Genomic DNA, 15,596 nt, shown 5'->3' on the forward strand with positions numbered 1-15,596 from the left:
CCGAGACCCGAGTTCGATTCCGGCCCACGGCCACCACCAGCAGCAGCAGCAGCAGCAGCCGTGATTCGCTCAACTCGGCGGCGTGGAACGAGTTGACTCGCCTTGGGGCGGGCAGGGAGGAGGAAATTGGCGAACGTGGTGGTTGTTGATGATGATGGTGGCTGTGGTGTTGGTGGTGTCCGAGAGAAGTGGGGTTTGAACAACAACAACAAAACCCGGCCTGGAGCCACTGCAGAAGTCACGGAGCAGGAATTCAGTTTTAGCGCCCTCCCCCACCCCTGCCCGCTCCACCACCCACCACCAACGTCACCCCCGCAGTTAAATGTAAAGAAACGTGCACGTGTAGTCGACAGACGAGATGGTGGCGAGGCGTAAAGTCGCGAGAGCCGAGAAGTGGGAACAAAGCGAGAGACGCAGTTCGGTGTGAGGAGACGAGAGCGATGTGGTTGCTGAGTCGGGTGGAGTGAACGAGAGAGATTTTATTTTATTTTCTACCTACGCGACTTTACTGAAAGAACCAGAGAGTAACGAGAGAGATGTCCATTGGACAGAGGAGAGATGGCGTTCGATGCGAGCTGGGAGGCGCAGACGAGATTAGAGATGAATCAATGCGCTATTTTAAGAGGTTTATTAGCAAACGGCTTTAACTCGACGAGAAGAATTTAAAAGGGGACAAAGGGTCTTTAACAGCTTTAAACATTCGCCAATATAACACGGATCTCTCTCTCTCACCTACCCACCCACGCACCCAGCCACCTACTCACCCACCCTCCAACCTACCCACCCAACCACCTACCCATCCACCCACCCGCCCACCTACCTACTCACCCACCCAACCAGCCATCCAACCACCTACCCACCCATCCAACCACCTACCCATCCAACCACCTACCCACCCAACCACCTACCCATCCACCCACCCACCCAACCACCCATCCAACCACCTACCCATCCACCCAACCACCCACCCACCCTCCCACCCAACCACCCAACCACCTACCCACCCACCCAACCACCCACCCAACCACCTACCCACAACGACCGCGCGCTGCTCCTATGAAAACCACTCTGTGTGGTGGTGGCATTTCTGAGAAAATAAACTTGTGGTGAGTGCGAGATGGGGGGGGGGCGAGAAGTTCGAGGTGGTGGGGGGGGGGGGCAACGCGGTGGAGAGTCGGTGGTGGGGGGCAGGAGGAAGAGAAAGCTTTTCCTGTTTTTCAAAAAATTCCCAAACCTAAAACCCCAAGGCCGTACGAGTTTTTGACCATCCGCCAAATCGCCGCCCCCCCCCCTGCCGCCGATGTCACCCATTCGTGGGGCCTCTTGTGCCCGTCACCCCACAATGAAGGTCCCCAGCCCCGCTCCTCCTCCTCCGTTACAGCCTTCCACGGACTGTTGGGGCAAGAACTCCTGGGCGAGTAAGCAGCAAGCAGCAAGCCAGCGAGCAGCAGCAGCTGCTGCTGTGGCGGTGGTGGTGGTGGTAGCACCTATGAAGGCCGGCACTCACGCACACAAAGACAAAGGTCCCCCGCATAGCCTGTAACAGACTGTTGGGGCAAGTGCTGTTCGCGAGTAGCACCTATGAAGGCCGGCACGGCGCACGAGGGGGTGGGTGGGTGGCCAGCGACCACGCCCGGCCGCCTTTGTCTCCCCGACGGCGATGTTTACACGTCGCACCAGGCACTCATTCGAGGCCGAGTCGACCTAGGGGGAGGGGGCCCAGGAATCGGTTCAGATAATCGCCACTGGTGGTGTTGGTGCGCTAACCGCGGCGCCACCGCTCCCTCCCCCCCCCACCACCACCCCCCACCGTTACTCCAGATCGCACGCACAAGAGACAAAGATCCCCTATATAGCTGCGCACACCGTTGGGGACAAGTGCCGTTACTGTGCAGCTACGCACACACAGGAAGCACCCCCCCCCCCCCCACCAACCAACCACCACAGCAGTGCTGACTGCCAGGGCGAGTGTTGTTAGCGAGCACCTATGCACACACGCGCGCACACACACAAAGAGACAAACGATTCCACCCACCCCACCGTGTAGCTTACACGAGGATGTTTGGCCGGGCACGGCGAACAAAAACAAGGCAAATATTCCCCGCGTAGCCTTCCCTTGACTATTGGGGCAAGTGTCCGTAGCGAGCACTGCATTGACACGGCTCACAACAGCCGGTTTGGGGCAAGTGCTGTTAGCAGCGACCTATACGGAAGGGGGAGGGTGGCCAGCACCACGACTCGGCCGCCTTTGTCTCCCCACTGGCGATTTTTACACACCGCATCGGGCAGTGTTACTTATTTGAGGCTGAGTCGACCTAGGCGGGAGGCCCCCAGGAGACGCGCCGAACGCAGGCGTGACACTCCCCGACATCACCAAGGAGATGGTGGAGATGGTGGAGGTGGTGGAGATGGTGGAGAGGGTGGAGATGGTGGAGATGGTGGAGATGGTGAAGATGATCGAGATGGTGAAGGTGATGGAGATGGTGAAGATGGTGGAGATGGTGAAGATGGTGGAGATGGTGAAGATGGTGAAGATGGTGAAGATGGTGGAGATGGTGGTGGAGATGGTGGAGATGGTGGAGATGGTGGAGATGGTGAAGGTGATTGAGATGGTGAAGATGGTGGAGATGGTGGAGATGGTGGAGATGGTGAAGATGGTGGAGATGGTGAAGGTGATGGAGATGGTGGAGATGATGGAGATGGTGAAGATGGTGAAGATGGTGGAGATGGTGAAGATGGTGGAGATGGTGGAGATGGTGAAGATGATGGAGATGGTGGAGATGGTGAAGGTGATGGAGATGGTGAAGATGGTGAAGAGGGTGGAGCTGGTGAAGATGGTGGAGATGGTGAAGATGGTGAAGATGGTGAAGATGATGGAGATGGTGAAGGTGATTGAGATGGTGAAGATGGTGGAGATGGTGAAGGTGATGGAGATGGTGGAGATGATGGAGATGGTGAAGGTGATGGAGATGGTGGAGATGGTGGAGATGGTGGAGATGGTGAAGATGATGGAGATGGTGAAGATGATGGAGATGGTGGAGATGGTGGAGATGGTGGAGATGGTGGAGATGGTGAAGATGATGGAGATGGTGAAGGTGATGGAGATGGTGGAGATGATGGAGATGGTGAAGATGATGGAGATGGTGGAGATGGTGGAGATGGTGGAGATGGTGGAGATGGTGAAGATGATGGAGATGGTGAAGGTGATGGAGGTGGTGAAGATGGTGGAGATGGTGGAGAGGGTGAAGATGGTGGAGATGGTGGAGATGGTGAAGATGGTGGAGATGGTGGAGATGGTGAAGATGGTGGAGATGGTGAAGATGGTGGAGATGGTGGAGATGGTGGAGATGGTGAAGATGATGGAGATGGTGAAGGTGATGGAGATGGTGAAGATGGTGGAGATGGTGGAGATGGTGAAGATGGTGGAGATGGTGAAGATGGTGAAGATGGTGGAGATGATGGAGATGGTGAAGATGGTGGAGATGGTGGAGATGGTGAAGATGGTGGAGATGGTGGAGATGGTGAAGATGGTGGAGATGGTGAAGATGGTGGAGATGGTGGAGATGGTGGAGATGGTGAAGATGATGGAGATGGTGAAGGTGATGGAGATGGTGGAGATGGTGGAGATGGTGGAGATGGTGGAGATGGTGGAGATGGTGATTACCTCGAACTCCGCAGTAAGTAGGTCGCCTGGAACTCGGCTGGGTTATTCCGCACCACAGGCGAAGCGACGGCCTTCCTCGAGCGGGTGGTCGGTGGTGGTGGTTGATGGTGGTTGTTGATGGTGGTGGTGGTTGTTGATGGTGGTTGTTGATGGTGGTTGTTGATGGTGGTGGTGGTGGTGATGGTCCCAACGATTTCACGGCACAGAGATAAGGAGGAGGAGGAGGAGAGCTCGTTCACTCACTTGGAGAGAGTTTGAGCGTTTTTCTCGCTCACGTTGTTGCGCACGGGCGCTCTGTGTGTGTGATACTCTGTGTGTGTGACTCTCTCTGTGTGTGTGATACTCTGTGTGTGTGTGAGGCTCTGTGTGTGTGTGACTCTCTCTGTGTGTGTGATACTCTGTGTGTGTGTGTGTGTGAGGCTCTGTGTGTGTGTGAGGCTCTGTGTGTGTGTGTGTGAGGCTCTGTGTGTGTGTGTGAGGCTCTGTGTGTGTGAGAGACTGTGTATGTGAGCTTCTGTGTGTGAGACTGTGTGTTTGAGACTCTCTGTGTGTGTCTCTCTCTCTCTCTGTGTGAGACTCTGTGTGTGTGTGTCTCTCTGTGTGTGAGACTCTCTGTGTGAGACTCTCTGTGTGTGTGACTCTGTGTGTGTGTTTGAGACTCTGTGGGTGTTTGAGACTCTCTCTCTCTGTGTGTGGAAGTCTGTGTGTTTGTGTGTGAGACTCTGTGTGTGAGACTCTCTCTGTGTGTGAGACTCTGTGTTTGTGTATTATAATCTCTCTCTCTCTGTGTGTGTCACTGCCAAACTCTTGCCTCTTTGCCTTTGTTCACGTGAACTCTGCCATCTGCCCCGGGCGGCTTGAGCAGCGAACTGCGCTACGAAGTTTCCCTCCCTCCCACCACCACCACCACCACCAAACCTCCACTCTCGAATGAATTCAGCGCAGCCTCTACACTCCGATGAACAACCTCCTTCTCACCTTCTGTCCAAGATCCTCTCGCACTGCTCACTCACTCCGCTGATGGCTCGCTCTCCCCGCCCTCCACCCCTCCCTCCCTCTCCTGCGTGCCCACACTACCCCACACCACCCCCACGTGTACCACGCCCACAGCCCCCATCCTCCTCCACTCGCTCAAACTCTCTCACGCGCGCAGCTCTCTCGATAGGTCAGCAGACTCAGCACCGAACCTCCCCCGCGCCCTCTCCCCGCTTGCATCTCCCCCCCACCCCTCTTCCCCACCTCCTCCTCCTCCCACCACCACCACCACCCCCTCCTCCTCCTCCCACCACCACCACCCCCTCCTCCCACCACCACCCCCCTCCTCTTCCTCCTATTGAGAACCCCACGCGGCCCGCTGGAGTGGACCCGTCTGGAAGACATAAAGATTCAACGCGGCGATCTGGAATGCAGATGTTGTTGGGGCCGTTTGATGAGCGGGCGGGGTTGATGTTGATAAGATGAGCGGGCGGATGAGCTGAGGGAGCAGGCGGGCGGCTGAGCGGGTGGGTGGGTGAGCTGAGCGGGTGGGTGGGTGAGTTGAGTTGAGTGGGTGGGTGGGTGAGCTGAGTGGGTGGTGGGTGAGCTGAGTGGGTGGCGGGTGAGCTGAGTGGGTGGTGGGTGAGCTGAGTGGGTGGTGGGTGAGCTGAGTGGGTGAGCTGAGTGGGGTGTGGGTGAGCTGAGTGGGGTGGTGGGTGAGCTGAGCGGGGTGGTGGGTGAGCTGAGCGGGTGAGCTGAGTGGGTGAGCTGGGTGGGGTGGTGGGTGAGCTGAGCGGGGTGGTGGGTGAGCTGAGCGGGGTGGTGGGTGAGCTGGGTGGGTGGTGGGTGAACTGAGCGGGTGAGCTGAGTGGGGTGGTGGGTGAGCTGAGCGGGGTGGTGGGTGAGCTGAGCGGGGTGGTGGGTGAGCTAAGTGGGTGGTGGGTGAGCTGAGCGGGTGAGCTGAGTGGGGTGTGGGTGAGCTGAGTGGGGTGGTGGGTGAGCTGAGCGGGGTGGTGGGTGAGCTGAGCGGGTGAGCTGAGTGGGTGAGCTGGGTGGGGTGGTGGGTGAGCTGAGCGGGGTGGTGGGTGAGCTGAGCGGGGTGGTGGGTGAGCTGGGTGGGGTGGTGGGTGAGCTGAGCGGGGTGGTGGGTGAGCTGGGCGGGGTGGTGGGTGAGCTGGGACGGTGAGCTGAGTGGGGTGTGGGTGAGCTGAGCGGGTGGGTGGGTGAGCTGGATGGGTGAGCTGAGTGGGGTGGTGGGTGAGCTGGGCGGGTGAGCTGAGTGGTGTGTGGGTGAGCTGAGCGGGTGGGTGGGTGAGCTGGATGGGTGAGCTGAGTGGGGTGGTGGGTGAACTGGGAGGGTGAGCTGAGTGGGTGGTGGGTGAGTCTATCTCTCTCTGCGGGTGCTGTTATCACGGCTGTTGTTTATGAACTGGCTTCAGCTGGCTGACCACGTGTTGAGTGTAAAGTTTGTTTTATTTTGCATGTTTAAAAGTGATTCCTTCTGATGATGAAAAACATGGCCATTGTTTAAAACAGAATAATCATAATAACCATTGTTCCCGTCCTCCATTGTTATCCCACCCATTGTGTCGCGTCGCTACGAGACAAAGAATCCATTCGGAAATCTCGCAGCGCAGTAAAAAAAATTAACCCGTAAAAACAAAGTTTTTCACTATAAATCCTTTATATGCGTGTTCAATGGGCCACAACCCAGCCCACATTGGTCTTTGATACGGGCGGCTAGAGTCCTCTCGTCCTCTGGCTTGAGATGGCTGCCACCTATGGGTCAGATGATTGCCTGCTACCATTAAGCAATTGGTAATTAAATATATATATATTTTTTAACCTAAAAAGTGTAACAAATTTTCGCGAAAATCAAGTGTCACGCACAACGAGTCTGTGTGCAAAATGTCAGCTCGATTGGATCACGGGAAGTGGGTTAAAAAACGACCGAAAGATTTGCACGGTCCTAAGCGCGCAGGCAAGCAAGCAAGTGAACTTAATATAAAGGATTTAAAAACGACCGAAAGATTTGCACGGTCGTAAGCGCGCAAGCAAGCAAGCAAGTGAACTTAATATAAAAGATTTAAAAAGAACCCATCCGTGGTAGCAAACGAGCCCGCGGAAGTGGATTTCGGAGAGCTGCCTCCGAGATCTGTTGGAAGAGGTCACCTCTAAGTCCACCAAGCAGGCGGCAGCGCTGTTCTATCACGCCGATGTTGTTGTTTTTTCATTTCATTTCATTCCCCAAGCCGGAATGTCGCCAAATTAAATGCAAACCCAACATTATTCATTGTCAAGGGGATTCTGTGCGCGTGTGTGTGTGCGTGAGCGGTGGTGTAGCGGTTAGCGCCACGCTTGCGCTACGAACCTGACGACCCGAGTTCGATTCCCGCTCACGGCCAACACCAGTGACGATTATCTGAACCGGTTCTGGGCCTCCCCTAGGTCGACTCGGCCTCAAATTAGTACCTGGTGCGACGGGTAAACATCGCCACTGGGGAGACAAAGGCGGTCGGGCGTGGTGTTGGCCACCCACCCCCTCGTGTGCCGTGCCGGCCTTTATAGGTGCTCGCTAACAGCACTTGCCCCTACAGTCTGTTAAGGCTATACGGGGGTGGGATCTTTTTCTTTGTGTGCGTGAGTGCCGGCCTTCGTAGATTCTACCTCGCTAACAGCACTTGCCCCAACAGTCCGTTAAGGCTATACGAGAGAGGCGGGGGAGGGGGGGACCTTTGTCTTTATCTTTGTGCGTGGAGGTCTCTCTCACCATCGCGAGGCACCGACCCATCTCGACGAGATCTGACGATAAAATATTAACGCCGACGAAACAGATCTGGAGGGTGGTTGTGTGGAATAAATAATGAAATCGTTGATGTCTGCAATTATTCCGCCTGCTATGTACACTATCGCTTCGTAACACGCGTTTCATTAACTCACTCTGTCTGTTGTTGTTGGCGTTGTAGTTGTATCCTCAAATCTTGTAACTCAATTTTAACTCACTTCCCAATATGGTATCGACTGCAAACTTGGTATACTTATGTCATACTGATGACAATACTATATTCTATCATAACAACTAAAATATATATTTTTTAAACAAGCTTTTATATGTTATGTTTCGGCTTGGGTCTAATTGTCCACGCTCAACTGACGTTGGCTGTAAATCGGCCACGGTCACTTACGTTGTGGCAAGCTTCGGGGCCACTTTCTGGAGTCGTGGAGTTCTGCCATTACTCGTACGGTACATTAAAGCGTGTTTAAAAAAAAAGTATTTTTAAATCCTTTATATTAAGTTCGCTTGCTTGCTTGTGTGATTGCTTGCTTGCTTACGACCGTGCAAATCTTTCGGTCGTTTTTAACCCACTTCCCGTGATCCAATCGAGCTGACATTTTGCACACAGACTCGTTGTGCGATACAATTAATGTTCGTGAATTTTTTTTTCAAAATTTTACACTGTTTAGGGAAAACAAATTAAATATTTGATTACCAATTGCTTAATACTGGCAGACAATCATCTGACCCATAGGTGGCAGCCATCTCAAGCCAGAGGACGAGAGGACTCTAGCCGCCACGCATATAAAGGATTTATAGTGAAAAACTTTGTTTTTACGGGTTATACTTATTAAATATTACTTATATCGTCTCTGTCTCCCTCTGAGAGGGCCCATATCCACCCGTGGTAATGGGGAGGGAGTGAGGAGGGGGGGGGGTTGAGGGGAGGGGGGTGGCGGCTGATAAGAACTCCCTTCCATCGGTGTGGCTTCATTCAAAGTATGTCGGGTCCCATGGTTCTTTTGTGCAAGCTTATCACGCACTCGCTATCTCTCTCTCTGTCTCTGTCTTTCTCTTGTGTCGAAAAACAACGCCCTCCCCCTCGCCCCTCCCCTCCGAAAATATGCACCGCGCGTTATCTTGACCCGGCAGTAGGGGGTGGGGTGGGTGGGGGGGTCGTGCTTGAGCTGATAAATGCGAAAGATTCCCCCATCCCCGTGCGAACTGAGACTCGGGGTTTGCCCCGGCGGCGTCAGCATGGGCAGTGGCATCCCCAATGGGTGTCCGTTATCATTCCAGACGGAAATGTTCAAACGCCTGCCACGTGTACCTGGCGAGGTAGTCAACGTGGCGAAATGTTAACTACCTCGCTTGGTGTATAAAGTCTCGCCACCGTGGTGAAATGTTAACTACCTCGCCTGGTATACAAAGCATCGCCACCGTGGTGAAATGTTAACTACCTCGCCTGGTGTACAAAGCATCGCCACCGTGGTGAAATGTTAACTACCTCGCCTGGTGTACAAAGCATCACCACCGTGGTGAAATGTTAACTACCTCGCCTGGTGTACAAAGCATCGTCACCGTGGTGAAATGTTAACTACCTCGCCTGGTGTACAAAGCATCGCCACCGTGGTGAAATGTTAACTACCTCGCCTGGTGTACAAAGCATCGTCACCGTGGTGAAATGTTAACTACCTCGCCTGGTATACAAAGCATCGACACCGTGGTGAAATGTTAACTACCTCGCCTGGTGTACAAAGCATCGTCACCGTGGTGAAATGTTAACTACCTCGCCTGGTATACAAAGCATCGTCACCGTGGTGAAATGTTAACTACCTCGCCTGGTGTACAAAGCATCGTCACCGTGGTGAAATGTTAACTACCTCGCCTGAAGTCACGTAGAAGGGAAATAATAAAAATATAAAATTCTCACGATGTTTCGATTGCAACACAAGCAATCATCATCAGGTTGTATTTGTATTATTTTATTATTTCCCTCCTACGTGACTTTACCGAAAGAACCAAGAATATGAATCCCTGCAGTCACGAAAGCTTTAAATCGAAAATTTATTATGTTTTATTTTTATTATTTTATTATTTCCCTCCTACGTGACTTTACCGAAAGAACCAAGAATATGAATCCCTGCAGTCACGAAAGTTTAAAATCGAAATTTTACCTCGCCTGGTGTACAAAACCTCGCCACCGTGGTGAAATGTTAACTACCTCGCCTGGTATACAGGCAGGAGGTCGTGGGTTCGATCCCAACTCTGACAACGCCTGCTGCTGTATATTTGGAGTTTGCGTGTCTCTCTCTCTCTCTCCCCGTGGTCATGTGGATTTTTATCGAGGTCCTCCCGGTTTTTTCCCTCCACATTTTCAGAATCAACATCACACGTTGCGAGTATTTGGGCCGCTACAATCAGACTATCAGAATCTTGACTTCTGCTGGAGGAATCCGATGAGCTACAAAGCTCGTTTTCACAGATGTCCAGTCGTGGCGGGTAGGAATGTCACAACAACAAACAACACGAAAACACGATCCTAGCGCAGAGTGCAAGAACGGTCAACAAATCAGCCAAACGCCTACGAATAAAACGAAACCATCCCCATCCTACCATACAAAATCCACTGAGACATGAAATTTAGTAAGCCACTTCGTTGGGCTATCATTTGTGTCCAGGTCGCTTCTAAAAATAAAAGAGCTGTAGAGCTGAGTGGTCCTTAGCAGGTCAAATAAATAACAATAGTTTATCTTCTTAGTTCTTTCGGTAAAGTCACGTAGAAGGGAAGTAATAAAATAATAAAAATAAACATAATAAAATAAAAGAATATAATAAAAAAACTGTAATTCTTATTTTATTACTTCCCTTCTACGTGACTTTACCGAAAGAACCAAGAAGATGAATCCCTGCAGTCACGAAAGCTTTAAATCGAAACAATAGTTTAGTTTACACGGGGGGGCGTCTTTGTCTTTGCCTCTTTGCTAGGTAAGTATGTGCGTTGAACTTCTTTTGCACCGCACGCAGCAAACAGCGCTAATCGGTAGGTGCTGGGATTCATACTCTTAGGTTTTTTCGGTAAAGTCACGTAGGGAATAAATAAATAAACAATAAATAATACAACTAATTGAAATAATAATAGAAAAAATATATAATTTAATTTTTTTTAAAATAAAATAATAATTGATTTCTATTTTTTTTATTATAATAGAAATAAAATATAATTTTTATTAAATACAATATTATTTTATTTCTATTATTTCTAGTATTTTTATTATTTTTTTATTATTTCTTTTTCCCCTACGTGTCCTTACCGACAAAAACCTAAGAGTATGAATCCTTGCAGTCACGAAAGCTTCAAATCTAGAAATAGGTGCTGGGATTCCTGTGTTTTAGGCCGAGCGAGCGAGCGAGCCGCTGCGAGAAATCGCGGGGGGGGCTGGCGTGGGTAGTGTTTGTGCAGACGGGCGGAACTAACTCGTCGATGTGTGTACACGTGCTCTTGTACGTCTGTGCTTGTGCCAGAGAGAGAGTGAGTGAGTGCACGTGTGCGTGGCTTTGAGTGGCAGCGAGCCGTCGACACTTATTCACGTGGCCTCGGAGTGCACCTTTTTAAACTATAAACGAAACTATTTTTTACTTCCATTGGAACCTCATTTGCCAGTAAAAAATATGATAATTGTTTTTTTATCCCTCTATCTGGCAACAAAACTGATACCTTTTTTTTTACAAGGAGTCATGTTTGCATAGACCACAATACCTGCAGTCATAATGCAAACAAAAAACACAACTCTGATAATGTATGCACTGTCCTTGACTAGGCTCTAAGGAAAGCTGTCTCGGGTGTGGACCAATCAACTTCAAGGACAGTCCATATATTATCAAAGTTGTTTTTTTTGTTTGCATTATGACTGCAGGTATTGTGGTCTATGCAAACACGACTCCTTGTAAAAAAAGGTGTCAGTTGTGTTGCCAGATAGAAGGGTAAAAAAACAATTATCATACTTTTTTACTTTTTATTTATTTCTCACCAGGTAAGGTCTTTAAGTTGCGAGCCTGGATATCGCAAATGATAGCCCAACGAAGTTGGCGTATCATCGCGGGGACATTTTAAGCAGCGAATTACTGTGAACGCGTGGCGATGTTGAGTCTAAAAATGTGGAGGGATAATCCGGAGGACACCGAGAAAAATCCACGCGACCACGGGAAGAGAGAGAAACACGCAAACTCCAAATATACAGCAGCAGGCGTCAGGGTCGAGATCGAACTCCACGACCTCCTGCATACCAGGCGAGGTAGTTAACATTTTCTAGCCACCGTGATAATGATGAGAGGGAGAGAGACACCCAAACTCCGAATATACAGCAGCAGGCGTCAGGGTTGGGATCTAACCTAAGACCTCCTGCATACCAGGCGAGGTAGTTAACATCTCCTAGCCACCGTGATAATGATGAGAGGGAGAGAGACACGCAAACTCCAAATATACAGCTGGCGTCAGGGTCGGGATCTAACCCACAACCTCCTGCACACCAGGCGAGGTAGTCAACATCTCCTAGCCACCGTGATGATGATGATGAGAGAGAGAGACACGCAAACTCCAAATATACAGCAAGCGTCAGGGTCGTGATCGAACCCACGACCTCCTGCACACCAGGCGAGGTAGTAAACATCTCCTAGCCACCGTGATGATGATGATGAGAGAGAGAGAGAGACACGCAAACTCCAAATATACAGCAGCTGGCGTCAGGATCGGGATCGAACCCACGGCCTCCTGCACACCAGGCGAGGTAGTCAACATCTCCTAGCCACCGTGGCGAACTGCGGCTGATGTTGAGAAGCGGTGGCGCAGCGGGAAGGCGACCGGGCAGAGACCACGAACCCCACCGACGCGAACCACAGTTCTGTGCCCAGGCTACACGGGGGGGTGTGGGGGGGGAGCGGTGGTGTAGTTGCGGTCTAGCGCGCTCCGGCTGCGAAACCCCCGCACAGAGACGAGCTCGACTCCTCGCTACCGGCCAATGTCGGTGGCGAGTATTCGAACCGGCCCCTCCTCCCGGGCCTCCCCGAGGTCTACTCGGCCTCAAATGATGTGTAAATATCGCCAAGAGGGAGACAAAGGCGGCCGCGCGTGGTGCTGGCCACCCACCCACCCCCCTCTCGTTGTGACGTTCCAGCCTCAGTGGGTGCTCGCTAACGGCACTTGGCCCCAACGGTTTTGTGAAACTCTAAGCCGGGGGATCTTTGTCTTTGTACGAGTCTACGTGCGGTATGCTCAAGTAATTACTATTGTCAGCAGCACTTGCCCTAGAAGCCTTTGAAAGGTTATACGGGGGATGTTTTTTTTCTCTCCGTGTACGCGTGGTGTGTACGTGTGCAGCGGTGAGCGCGCTGCGCTACGAACCCGGTGACCCGAGTTCGATTCCCGCTCACGGCCACCAACACCGATGACGATTTTATCCGAACCGATCCTGCATCCTCCTCCCCGAGGTCGACTCAGCCTCAAATGAGTACCCGGTGTGGTGTGTAAACATCGCCACTGGGGAGACAAAGGCGGCCGGGCGTGGTGTTGGTCACCCACCACCTCGTGTGCCGTGCCGGCTTTTATAGGTGCTGCTCGCTAACAGCACTTGCCCCTACAGTCTGTTAAGGATATACGGGGGATCTTTGTATTTGTGTACAAGGTGGGTCTCTGTGTAAGTCTATGATGTCTGTGGCTCTGTGTAAGTCTGTGATGTCTGTGACTCTGTGTAAGTCTATGATGTCTGTGGCTGTGTATAAGTCTGTGTCTCTCTGTGTAAGTCTGTGGCTCTGTGTAAGTCTGTGATGTATCTGGGTCTCTGTGTAAGTCTGTGATGTCTGTGACTCTGTGTAAGTCTATGATGCCTGTGGCTCTGTGTAAGTATGTGTCTCTCTGTGTAAGTCTGTGGTGTATCTGGGTCTCTGTGTAAGTCTGTGATGTCTGTGGCTCTCTGTGTAAGTCTGTGATGTCTGTGGCTCTGTGCAAGTCTGTGATGTCTCTGGCTCTCTGTGTAAGTCTATGATGTCTGTGGCTCTGTATAAGTCTGTGATGTCTCTGTGTAAGTCTGTGGCTCTGTGTAAGTCTGTGATGTATCTGGGTCTCTGTGTAAGTCTGTGTCTCTCTGTGTAAGTCTATGATGTCTGTGGCTTTCTGTGTAAGTCTGTGATGTATCTGGGTCTCTGTGTAAGTATGTGGCTCTCTGTGTAAGTCTGTGATGTCTCTTGGTCTCTGTGTAAGTCTATGATGTCTGTGGATCTGTATAAGTCTGTGATGTCTCTGGCTCTCTGTGTAAGTCTGTGGTTCTGTGTGTAAGTCTGTGATGTCTCTGTGTAAGTCTGTGTCTCTGTGTTAGTCTGTGGCTCTCTGTGTAAGTCTATGATGTCTGTGGCTCTCTGTGTAAGTCCGTGATGTCTCTGGCTCTCTGTGTAAGTCTGTGGTGTATCTGGGTCTCTGCGTAAGTCTGTGATGTCTGTGGTTCTCTGTGTAAGTCTGTGTCTCTCTGTGTAAGTCTGTGGTGTATCTGGGTCTCTGTGTAAGTCTGTGATGTCTGTGGCTCTGTGTAAGTCTGTGATGTATCTGTGTCTCTCTGTGTAAGTCCGTGATGTCTCTGGCTCTCTGTGTAAGTCTGTGATGTCTGTGGCTCTCTGTGTAAGTCTGTGATGTCTGTGGCTCTCTGTGTAAGTCTGTGATGTCTGTGGCTCTCTGTGTAAGTCCGTGATGTCTGTGGCTCTCTGTGTAAGTCCGTGATGTCTCTGGCTCTCTGTGTAAGTCCATGATGTCTGTGGCTCTCTGTGTAAGTTCGTGATGTCTCTGGCTCTCTGTGTAAGTTCGTGATGTCTCTGGCTCTCTGTGTAAGTCTGTGATGTCTGTGGCTCTCTGTGTAAGTCTGTGTCTCTCTGTGTAAGTCTGTGGTGTATCTGGTTCTCTGTGTAAGTTCGTGATGTCTCTGGCTCTCTGTGTAAGTCTGTGTCTCTCTGTGTAAGTCTGTGGTGTATCTGGCTCTCTGTGTAAGTTCGTGATGTCTCTGGCTCTCTGTGTAAGTCTGTGTCTCTCTGTGTAAGTCTGTGGTGTATCTGGCTCTCTGTGTAAGTTCGTGATGTCTCTGGCTCTCTGTGTAAGTCGATGTCCGCTTCACTGCAGCTAGCAAAGCCCAGGTCTCCCTTGCAAAAGAGACATCGGATCCCCACGGGCTCTTACCTGGATATAAATAAAGTGTCGGGCCCGTCTAAATTTGACCACAATGACCCCCATGGCGTTCGTCCCTTAAATAGGCGGTCCTCTGGTTGCCCTCCTCCCGCTCGAAACCTCAAAACTCTCGCACGCGGCATCGCCGCTAGCGTGGCAGCAAGGAATCCTCTTGACAAAACACTCCCCCCCTAAAAAAATAAAAACACAAAGCTCATCTTTGAGACTCGGTGTGGGTGGTTCTTGGCAAAAAAAAAGATGTTTCGAAAAATATAATTTGTAATAGCATAATATATGGAATAAAGTAAATTACGAATGTACTTTTGAAAGGAATTAAACAATTATCGAAAAAGAATCAATATCACTGGTCAACAAAAAAAAACACATTTTTTTCTGGCCTGGACTTTTGCAGCTGTTTTAGACTAATTTCAGGGTGCTGATTCCAAATCTGATCTCAGATTTGCTCTATCACATCTCATTTTTATGCTATCGGCATACCCCATTTCATTGATTTTACCCGAAATTAACTCTGTCACTTATGATTGCAAGTTGTTGCGAGTCAGTGACTGCTGTAGTGTTAAAATATGGTGCTGTATTTTTAGAATAGTGTGTTTATAATATAATTTTATGTAGATATCCACATTTTTAAATATTTTTCTTTTACAGTTTTTATTGAAAATGCAATATTTGATATCTCAAAAACCTGATGTGATAGACAAAAACTGATGCCAGATTTGGAATCGGTACCCCAAAATTACCTTAATCCCGTTGCAATACCTTATGCTAGAAAAAGTGTGTTGACCAGTGTATAATTAAAGTAATAAAATGATTAAATTAAAAAAGAATACGAAATAATACAAACGTGGCATGACGGCACGGGGTGGGGTTATTCGCCGCGGCGAGGGGGCACGATGATCGAGTGTCGACGGGGAGATCCTCGCCGCGAACGGCGCGTTCGAGACGAGCGTAGAGACGCG

At 50.5% G+C, this 15,596-nt stretch overlaps 1 protein-coding gene across 2 annotated transcripts in view; it reads right to left on the reverse strand.

The window, feature by feature from the left end:
* The window catches only part of LOC133354622 (breast cancer anti-estrogen resistance protein 3 homolog), a 126,605-nt gene that overhangs the window by 63,567 nt on the left and 47,442 nt on the right, over window positions 1-15,596 (reverse strand). The window contains exon 1 of one of the 2 annotated variants that reach the window (XM_061571621.1): window positions 3,665-4,614. The exons of the other annotated variant lie outside the window; for it this stretch is intronic. The gene's annotated coding sequence lies outside the window, so the exon portion shown is untranslated. Of the gene's footprint in view, window positions 1-3,664; window positions 4,615-15,596 lie in introns of those variants that run through there. 2 annotated transcript variants of the gene reach the window in all.

The sequence above is a fragment of the Lethenteron reissneri genome, chromosome 48, assembly GCF_015708825.2.
Source record: "Lethenteron reissneri isolate LAM-NWPU_2019-01 chromosome 48, ASM1570882v1, whole genome shotgun sequence".
Taxonomy (NCBI): Eukaryota; Metazoa; Chordata; class Hyperoartia; order Petromyzontiformes; family Petromyzontidae; genus Lethenteron; species Lethenteron reissneri.